Below are 11,299 nucleotides of genomic sequence, written 5' to 3'. Positions count from 1 at the left end.
TCTTCCTCTGTCCCAGTCTTTTTTGCGGTCAATATGATTTGCAGTAAATACCAACTAGGCCAAACTGAAGTTCTTCTGAAGCATGCATACCCTTCTATGAGTGAAGACCGTCATTATTTCGATACTCAAATTGGCCTTCACTGAAAAATCCGTACTTGACTGGTCCCCATACATATGCCTTACCCCAATGACCACTGGAATTGTGACTTGGATGGCTGCAGCGTCTTTCTTTCCAGCCCTGATGGACAGTAACTTCATCAAAGGCGTGCTATATACAGGCAAAAATGCCACTTTCTGACCTGTCTTCAGCAAATTTTTAAGTTAAAGTGGCAGTTCACAATTAAATGATTACCATATTTACCCAATTCTAATCTGCAATTTCATTTAATATAGGTTAAAAATGTTGCCTGCACATTATACAGTGATACACAAGATAGGAATTGCATTCACAGTGTTGACAACAGCGTAATGTCAGAGCCAACATCATCACTAGTGTCCTCACCACAACTGTCATCACAACATGGCGACAGAACAAGCTTTTGCGTAGCTTGGCTCATTCAAAAGATAAGTTATTTCATGTGCTAAAGGTAGTCAAAACAGAGCTGTGTCAGCTGTTTTTAGTGTGTTGGAATCTTGCGTGTGTCACAAGCATGTGCTGGTGGGCTAGTTGGTTAAGCATGATTACAACGACGGCACCGAATAAAACAACACACGAATAAGGGAGACAAAAAAAAAAAAAAACGCCTACGTGCTTGTCTCGTGTCTCCATTCTTCGTGTGTTGTTTTATTCGGCGCCGTCTTTGTAATAGTGTGTCACAAGGTGAACTGGTGAATCGGCTGGCAGATTTGTAGGCCACCACCCCATTTGCGATAGTTGCGGAGTTGTTCAAGGAAAGTGGAATATGAAGCGCAGTGGGCCACATGGAGGATGACATGTTGTGGCCCACAGCAATAAAGAGCTGTCTGAGAGTCATGATGGTGGACATTATGTTTAAACAAATTTCCATTCGGTGAAGTTAGCCTGATACAAAATTGTGTGGCCCACACACTCCCAAAATAAATTTTACACCCTTGGGATTTATCTTGTCCCCACACAATAATTTTTATGCACTTTGCATGCATTTCCTTTTGTTAACACTCTGTGCTCGCTTCTTTCCTATCACTAATGGCTTGTCATGCTAATATGTGCATGCTGTCTGTCACCTCAAAGTACCAGGTGCAGCATTAAAGATAGGAAAGACAGGCAAGATAGATGGCCATTACTGTTCGGTGACAAAATAAATCCTAAAGCAGGGGTCTCCAAACTATGGTCCACAAGCCGAATACGGTCTGGGGATGTCTTCCAACTGTACAGCAGCCAGTGGCGGTCCACCTGACGACAGCAGGCCTGCCGGTGTCTCCACCTTTATGTGGGGCTTCTAAACAAAAGCTTGCACTATTGCGCATCTTCCAGGCAGGTGGCTTCACTGCAGTTACATGATATATGCTGTGATGCCACCTCAATCTAGGCAGTGCTGACGAATAAGTAGCCACGTGTGACCATCATGTGGGTAGTGCATGACACTCTCATTGGCCAGCCCTAGCCACGTCAGAATACATGCCAAAGCTTCCTTGACTTTGTGTAGGTGCGCTGAAGGGCCCAGGATGATTTTGTCAGCCCTTTGCCCATAAAACTACAACATGAACAGCTACATATAGTATAAAGCTCCTTTCTTCATTCCACAGAATGCAGCAAGCTTCCGTACATAGCATGCATGGTATAGCAACAGGACAGGACATCTTTAAAGAATCAGAAAAGACTGTATCTGCATACAGCTTGTCACAATCTGTCACAATCAATGGGAGAAAAACATGCCTGAAATTAAAAAGCAGACACATAGGGTAAACAATAAAAGCTGCTGAATTTAGTAGATTCTCAAAGTCAACATTGTTGCATTGCATGATTCACAAAAAGGCCCTTTATGGGAAGTACTATGTGGGCATGTCCTGTGTTCTGAAATTGGGTGTTTTAGCTGCTAATGTTATAAAGTCACACAAGCTCTATCACCAGTAATTTCTATATTTCTATATGCAATAGAATAGAAAATTGTAGACATAATGAATGACTATGGTACACTATAGTGAAATAGGACAAAAGGATGCAAAGAAAGGATGCAGATGATAGTGAACAAGCCTGAACTAACAATATTGTTACGGTGGAAAAAGAGGACAAGGTCATCGACGGTGAAGAGGACGAAGTGGCAAGAGCCTCTCGGGATTCTCGGCAGCTGTGTATATACATTTTGTAAATACAACATGTAAATAGTTTTATACTTGTGACAATATGTATAACCAACTAGCCACAACCTTAGCTCTTCTTTCACAGACATGCCTTATCATATGGCAGTTCGACGGCCGAGCTTTGGAAAAGTTTTGTCTTGTTTCTTTACCATAGGGAAGAAATAATGATTGCCTTGCACGGAAGTATTGGGCCCTGAGCAACTTCTGTCCAGTTACGAGTAGCCCTAGAAATTGGCCTTTTGCGTCGACTTAATGGACCACATGACTAAGCTTAATGTGAAGCTGCAAAGAGAGGCACACCTCACCTAATTCATGACCGGTACATGGACATAACAGGTCTCAGGACAAAAGTCCAGTTTTTTGAGAAGCAGGTACAAAGTCACAACAGGGAGCATTTTTGTGGCTGTTCCAAGGATTAGTGCAGAGACTATAATGTGGAATTTCCTTACCTGTTGCAACGTGAATACTTGGTCATCTGCACACAGAATTTTGTGAGCGATTCTCTGACCTTGATGCCAGGAAGAAAGAACTACAAATGTTCCAATATCTATTTAACTGCGATGTGAATGCACTGCCAGGTTCCTTTTAATTAGAAGCCATTGAACTGCAGGCAAACATCTTCAAGTCGGAAGCGAGTCAAAGTATCCTTATCATCATAAATGTAGCACCTTTGATTATCCAGTTCTCATTTCTCTCGTGTATATATTAGCTGCATTGCATGTGTTTTCATGTTCTCCACTGCTGGTGTGTTGTGTGCATATGATTCCAAATAGCGTAAAATATCTCCACCACATGAGCATTTCCGGTAGTGTATGAAGACGGCGACAGGAGTGACAGACTAGGCTTGGCGAACTATTTAAACACATAGCAGGGATGATCGTATGCCAGCTTTAGCGATGGTTATCGAGCCCCTAAACGACATCGACCGCTTTGTTGAGTGTAGAGGTGGTGACAGCAAGCGAGATGCTGCACATGGTTAGAGGAGGGATTGTGACCCTTGATGACGCAGAATACGATATCAAGCATTCCTGCATCAATCATTATTTTGAGTAGTCCTGCTACAAGGGAAGGTAATAAGCCATGCTTGTGCAATGCATTTTTGCCCTACTTTTTCTGTTTTTTTTCTTCTTTTTGGGCAATTCAAAAATTTGCTTAATTTGAAGGTTTTTTGTAGTCCAGCAAACTTTGATTAACAATGCTTTACTGTACTAGTTAGTGGAGATTTTAATTTGTGGGTATAGATCGGGATGCAAGAATTCCATTATTTTCAGATAGGGCATCAGCTCATTGTATGCTCAAAACAATGGCAAAACACGGCATGGTTAAGGCTTTCAACAAGCGTCGACGAGTATAAAAACAATCCCAAACAATATTAAACTTATTATTCTGATGACACATCCATTCCCGACTATTTGGACTGTGCGCTTGACATGTTTCACTTAGAAGATAGCATAGATAAGGTGTGGGTGTACTTTAAATCTGCCATTGCGACATTTCTTTGCAGTAGGTGCCACAAAGGAGGACTAAGCCCATTGACAAATGCGACCCATAGGCCCCCAGAAATCTTATCCACTTGAAGCAGCACCTAAGGTGAGCATGCCAAAAGATTCAAGTGAATGCTACAGCAGCTGAAACTTTTCGTACACAAGTTTGTCTTGAATTGAGTAAAGCTAGATCACCTTTCTTCAGATATACTTTTGCCACTTACTAGCAGAATGCACAGCATTGCATTTGGAGGTATCTGTCAGGTACAAAACTCTCTATAAAAATAGTATTAGTCAATGGAGCACATGCAGTGAATTTTCTCCTGTTGCTGAATAATTTAATAATCAGTTTACCTGAGTGTTTGCTTCCAGTGTGATTACATCTTCAAACAAAAAGCCACCGCAAGTGGATCAGGACAATACATGGAATGGTGTTTTCAGAAGAGGGATAATTACATAGTTATTGAGGTTGGATGTTGCCAGAATTCCTGGTCCTGATATGATGCTGAACGAATATTTGAAGATGCATAGTGAATGGGCATTGGAATATTTAGTTAAAATATTGTGATGGTGTCCAAATAGATGAAAAGTAAGGCACAGTATATGTAGCCTATTTACAGAGATAGCCAAGATGGGGGGCTGAGTGCATGCAATGTCCCGGTTATTGTCGTCTCCTTCATTTCTCCAAGGAGGTGGCTTGACATCTAACTGTTATGTTGTCTCAGTGCAGATTATTTACTACAGACCAGAACTTTAGGCAAAATGCCTATTATTTTACTTATAATGCTATCATGTCTATTAGATATATAAGCTTAATTAAGCCATTCTAAGCACTTTAAGTGTGGTTTGTTTGTGCCCATATCTGCATTTCAGCATTTCCACTAGTTGTTGAAGGCCTAAAGATGCCCTTTCCTGAGGTTTAAGGACCTAAAAATGCAATTTTCCATGTTTTCTTTTGGTTTCAATTCATTGCACACATCTTCAGGCTACATTCGCTGGCAACGCGAGCACCTTTACTCGCAACACTAGTGCATGTAAGCTTTGTTTTGAGCCTGTAAATTCGTTCACTGTACACGTCACTTCATGTAAAGGTCATGAAAGCAAAGATTGTCATCCACCCGAATGTAGCATGAAGCTACAAAGGAAACCCACATGGGTTTCTCAGAAAGAAAGCTTCTCAGATTTTCTTTTTCATCACACTTCCTCCACCTTGTGAGCTAGATTCTGCAGAACTGATCTGACACGTGGAGGTTGTGCATCGTACATATCACAGTAGAACCAGGACAAAATTATTCCTTTGTTATACAGGTCACTTCATTGCAGAGGCGTTTGCCTGTAGTTGCTTCCTCATTGTACTATTTCTGCTGTTTTCTCTAGCCAATTCTCAGTCACCGGTGCATGAGGTGCATGAAAGATGCTGAAAAATAGGGACACTTAGAAGTGCGCTGCTCCAGCCATTGACCTGTGGTACTTCGTGGACGGAGGAACCATGTTCTGTCAACCATGTGGGAAACAAATGAGAAGCCACTGCAATGTTCGGCTCTTAGCGCACTGAAAATGAGCAATGTATTAAAGTGCACACTTTCTAAATGATTTTCTCACAGTCAACCAAGAGCTTCTCCCATGTATGTGTGCATATACTGTGGAGAGCACATGCGCCTATCTTCCCCCGCGTACTCAAGTTGTCGCATTTGCACACATCAGGAGCCGGTGCAGACAGGCGTGCTATGCCCTCTCCCGGTTGTCCCTCTCGACGCGCGTACCCTCTTTCCCTCCCTGACTTGCAGAGAAAGGAAAGCGATCTGACGCACAAGGAGGACATTTCCCTCGCAAAGGTAAAAAGGTATAAAAGACCCTTACCGGGAGAGACTCCTCTCTCTGGCACCTCGACCTCAAAGCTGTCAGATACGGACACCTGCTGCAACCCGTGGGTGACCTTGTTTTCCTGACTATGTCATGAAATGAGGCAAGCCTATTTATTATTATTGCGATAGCAATTACATGGACACTCCAGGCTCATTTTTGGCGTCGGCATCACCGTGATGTTCCGTACAAAGCCCAAGGGCGATAGCACCATGGCCACGCACTGTATGCTGTATGAGCTAGTGAAAGCATGCGAGGGGAGCCTACAATTACAGCTCAATCTGGTGATCGCAAAGGAGGAAGGCGGAGAGCAACCGCGCCATCTTTCGTCGCGCAAAAGGCCATGGGGAAATCGGAGGGAGGGAGGGGGAGACAGCATGAAGGTCACTTCGCTTGCTGCTGCTGTTGAACTTTCTCAAGCCAGCTTTTTGGCAGTGAGCGTCCGCGGTCAACGAGTGTGATGTGTTCATGTTTGCTGCTGTGCACTGACACCATGTTTCTTAATTCAGTTAATAAGCGAATGTTTCCAAAGTTATATGGTCGACAAAACTATCCTTACTTCGTACAACTGTCTACTGATTCTCTGTCACAATCGATGCTCCACCTAGCTTTCAGGCGAAACTCCGACTTTCTTTATTACAGAGTGGACTTCCCTCTGCAAGTGTTACTTTTTGTTTGTAGCAATAAACTACAATTACAAAAACGATTGGGTGGGGATTACCACAGAACGACTGTGTGTGGCTAGATCTGGAGCTTGCCTTCAGTCCTAGCCTTACGCAGAGCGAAATCCACCCCCCCCCCCCTCCTACAGTATACTGGTTGATCATACTTAAGTTCTACAGAATTTTTAAATATTGCCTGAGGCAGATATCATAATTCTGGTCCTTGAGCTGTATAATTCGAAGAGGCAGAAATTACTAGCACGAGAACTCGAAACATATATTCAATTAGTTAAGGAAAGTTCACTAATTAATTTCCTAATTAATTACTTTACAGCATATCTTGCAATTTACAAATCATAGCCAGTAAGTTTGCAAGATGTACCCACTTGCAATGAATTTCTAGGATTAAACCAGTTTTGCAATATCATTTCCTAAAGTGTAGGACGAAATACACTGCTTTTATGCTTCAATGCATAAAAAAGCACTGTTAGAAAAGTATGTATAACAGCAGTACATTTCTATGGCGTGTTTACTGGTGTCATTCAGTAAATTCATTCCAAGTAAATATGCCTTGCAAACTCATTGGCTACAATTCGTCAACTGCCACATGCGTTGGAACATAATTAATTCAAAAGTTAATGAGTAAATTGTTAATTAGTTGAATATGTGTTTCAATTTCATGTAATGTCCACCTCTTCTAATAATACAGCTCAAGGATTAAAAGTATGTTATCTGCAATAGGTGATTTTTAAAAATTCCATAAAACTTAAAAATGATCACCCTGTAAATCTTGAATACAGTCACCAATTTGCCATTGTGCTGATTTTCAGCTGCCTTTTTGAGTAGGCGTCATGCCTCGTAGATTGTTTCTAGCTCTAAAAAATTATACAGATCCTATGCACTGTAGGAATCGATGTAAGCAAAGCTTCCTGTGCTGTTTTCTTTGACCTATGATAAATAGCGGTGATGCTGATGGTGAAAGTTTAATTTCTTCAGTGTTTAGTACAATACAAGAGTGGTGAGTTGATGTTAAATATTACCTTGCATGCACCAATGCTGTTTGTCTGTGTAGTAGACAGAACACTGAGCGAGACATGTTTGCTTGAGGCATTCTTGTGTGCCATTGTTCATAACCTCTGAGAAGATTAGCATTGTCACTGCCTTATACGGCACATTGCATCATGGCAAAAGTGTTAAACTCTAATTGAATTATGGGGCTGTACGTGCAAAAAACACAATCATATTATCAGGCACGCCATATTGGTGGACCTCAGATTAATTTTGTCTCCCTGAGGTTCTTTAACGATCACCTAAATTTAAGTATTCTAGCGTTTTTGTGTTTCGGCCCCATTGGAAATGCAGCAGCCTTGGTCAGGATTGAACCCACAACCTCAAGCAATGCCATAGGCACAAAGCTACAGTGGCAAGCACAGAAGTGTTGATTCGACGTGCAGCCGCTTCCGTAGTGTCGCACAGATGCTATGATGTTTTAATGCGGTACTGCATCTGTACGACCTACATCAGTTGTCTGCTTGACAAATTTGCGCGGTGTATATTTTCAGAAATAGTAGAAAGGTGCCATACCATATCTCAAACATAATATTATCCAGTTTGTTTCCAACTGCTGTCATGTATAGTAGTAGCATTTTGTTGCCTTCTTAAGTCTCCTTTTCCTCTCCTGCCCTCCCACCAGATTTGTGAGCTGCAAGCGAAGGGTCGCAAGGCTGTTATTCACTTATTCCTTGACTGTGTTGGTTCTACCCATTCTCTGCCTCCTCTCTACAATTCCATCTACCTGCTCTCTGGACTGCTGCACGTTAATACAAAGTTAAGCACTGCAGCTGCTGCGATGCTCTTGCCGGGGGGGGGGGGGGGGAGGGGTCATTTTTGTGTTCCCGTAGACTGGGATGCAGTCTAATTGATTAGATTGGGGTGATACGGCGATACGAGCTTGTGCTTAAGCTCCCATGTTTTATTGCCCCACAGTTGCCAACCGAATATTCACATTTGGCTAAATGCTATTAATAATTACACTACCCTAGCCTCCTTGGAGAAAGTTAAATGAATGTGCCCATAATGTGATTAAGAAAACTATAAACAAAACAGTTCACTGCTGAAAGGTCGTGAATGTCTCCTATCAATAAACAGTCACAAAGTGAGGTTGTGAAATCAGAAAGGTGACCTGGAGGCTTTCTGTTTCTCTTTGGGTAGCGCTGCGTTGGAGGACTCTGGTGTAATACAGGTGGTGCAGGACCGGGCACTGAGGTAGGTAGAGGATATACAATGTCATCACAGTCAAATGATGTTCTGGCTGGTGCTTGTTTAAAGGGACACTAAAGGTTACTATTAAGTCAATGTGGACTGTTGAAATACCATCCCAGAAACCTCGAAACGCTTGTTTCATGCCAAGGAGATACTTATTCATGAGAAAATGTGTTCTGAAGCGTCCGCGTACCTCTAGCGCAGTTCAAATCGCCCGCCCTCCGATCGAGGAGTACTGACATCATGGTGTCATAGTGACGTTGCGCCATCGGTGAGTAGAACGGCGTCCACAGACGGCGCTACGGCTTTTCTGCGCAAAACGCAAACGCGTGGCCAGAAACAGAGCCAAGACAGAGCCGACAGCAGAGCAAAAGCGGGAGTATGGTGGCTAGCGGAAGGAGAAACGCGCGACCATGGGGCTCTTGCATTGCCCAGGGGGCGCTGCGAGAAAGGTGCTAAAAAGTGCCCTCTGTTCCAAAATGGGTCGTACCAAGCTCGGTCATCTGCTTCGGAGAGGACGTTTACAATATGGACCCGCCACTTTCAGTTGTGTTGTAGCACGGCCTGCTGCGTATATCGGGCGCCGAAGATTTTTTCAGGGGTGGCACGCTGCGTAAAGGCAAGAAATTATGCAGTGCCGAATACGTTTACGCCGTTCAAGAATTAGGCGGCGAAGTTTTAGCACGGTGTCAATCGCATGTGAAGCGAGTCGCGTACGAAGTGGAACTACAGGTAAGGTTTGCACGCCAGCTGCTAGATTCAGGCGCACAAACGCGAGTGAATCCACAGTAGCGATAAGCAGACATCATGTGTACGAAACTGCTCGAGCACACGACAATACGTGCCGCGATGTACGAACTGCTCGAGCGCACGATCGTACGCGTCGCGACAGCAGCGGTCTTTCGACATGCCGCCAAACGGCGGGCCTCCTGCAATCTTTGTTGACTGCATGCCGCTAAACTGATGCAATGGATATGAGCTCGCACGTGCTTGCGAATCGCGCTGTAGCGTGAGCTTGTGCACTGCTCGCTTGATGTAGCTTTTAATGACAGCGCTCGAACATCGATGTGCTGCAATCAATACTGCCTTGCTGCGCTGCCTCAACGTGCTGGCTTGAGATCAAGGATGAGCGCATTTAACTCTCTTAACCTGTGCTGCTCGTAGTGGAGTAGTGAATTATCATCGAATGAGCCCGATCATTTGTGCTCATCTGCACACACTTCACCACTTCGCATCGGTCCAATTGTTAATTGTCGCTGTGGCCGGGTCTCGAATCGTGAATTACCAGCCATGCCTGCTGCTATGTCGGTCTTCTGTCGGGACTGTAGGTGCAAAACACCGAAATTTCGAACGCAGATAATCAAGCAAGCTTCAAGACAGGCGAAGCAGTCAGCATAGCACGAAGTTTCGCTTACTCAGCGCGACGAAGTGCAGCTATGCAGCGCGCCCGACACTCCACTTCGTGAGGCCTTGAAGGAAAACATTAGAATCTGATGTTAGGATTCAGGCCTTCTTGTTCATGGCAGCCCACGACGCAGAAGTAATGACGGTGACGCCTTTTCGAGGCTGGGCTAGGTCTCTCCGGATCGGCATCACCGATTCCTTCTGCTCCCAGCATTACGTCCCACGGCACACGGAGAGTCCGTTTTTGTTAAAACTATAAGCTGCGGCGAGCTCGCAGCGTGGTCGGCGTGGTCTGTGAGAAGTGACGAGCCTTTTTACACTCGCAACAGGGCATAAAAAAGTGCGAATCGATGCAAAACTCGGCCTAGAAACGTGCTTCGCCACAGCCAGGGCTCAATACGACCCAAGCTGGTACGACCCAGATGTCGTTTCCCACACCGCCACCAGGTGCCGCTACTATACCTCAAACTCCAGCGCAAGACGCCCATAAGCTGGTACTTCATTCTATGACGCAAACTTCGACGCTCGTCACAATGGACCCTGACACCGACAGATTGGCTCGCGATGGTGGGCTCAACTTCAGCGATTTGAGCACTGACGAGCGCGACCCACTGCTGAGGGCTCGCACTGCCGGCGTCGTTGCGTACTACGACGGTGGCCTCGACACCGGCTCTGTGGAGCAGGAAAGCAACGAGGGCTTTCCACGACATCACATGGACGTGGTATTCTCGCTGCTTGTTCCAAATGAAAGTTTCGCGAGCCAGCAGAACCCTCACAGCACGACGCGATAACCAAACTACTGAAACTCCAAAGCATGCGCGGCGCAGAGTCAAGCGTGCAGAGTCGAGCGAAAACAAAACCTTTCGAACACCCATATTACTGAAGGGTAACGTCAAAATGTTATTTTTTCTTAGAATCGAATAGACGTAGACAAGCAGTATTTTTTTCCGTCTTATAATCGAATGAAATGATATTTTTAATACGAGTATATGAGTATTAGTAACACAAATTATGAGGAGTGCTTTCGTCATCGGGCTAGTACCGGAATGTCGCTGGGGGGTCTCAAATCGTGTCATGCATTTACCTCAATTTCTCGGTTACTAAAGCTCTGTTCGCGATTATATTGACGCCTTAGACGTTCTAGAACATTGCTCTACCACTTTAACTTGAGTTTCTGGTAACCTTTAGTGTCCCTTTAAGGCCAGAGGCATCTTTGAAAAAACTTGAGTTGTGCGTTATTACTCTATTTCCTCTCGATGCCTTGATTTGTGATCCGTGAATACTGACAATGGTATAAAGGTCTGGATCATAGCATGGAGGGAATTTGTCGTGTCTGTCTTGCAC

At 44.2% G+C, this 11,299-nt stretch overlaps 1 protein-coding gene across 9 annotated transcripts in view; it reads right to left on the bottom strand.

The window, feature by feature from the left end:
* LOC135897507 (intermembrane lipid transfer protein VPS13A-like) overlaps nucleotides 1–11,299 on the bottom strand; it is a 1,023,564-nt gene that overhangs the window by 4,702 nt on the left and 1,007,563 nt on the right. The window lies entirely within an intron of this gene.

The sequence above is a fragment of the Dermacentor albipictus genome, chromosome 5 (assembly GCF_038994185.2).
Source record: "Dermacentor albipictus isolate Rhodes 1998 colony chromosome 5, USDA_Dalb.pri_finalv2, whole genome shotgun sequence".
In the NCBI taxonomy this organism is placed as follows: domain Eukaryota; kingdom Metazoa; phylum Arthropoda; class Arachnida; order Ixodida; family Ixodidae; genus Dermacentor; species Dermacentor albipictus.
This window is presented reverse-complemented; position numbering and strand designations above follow the sequence as displayed.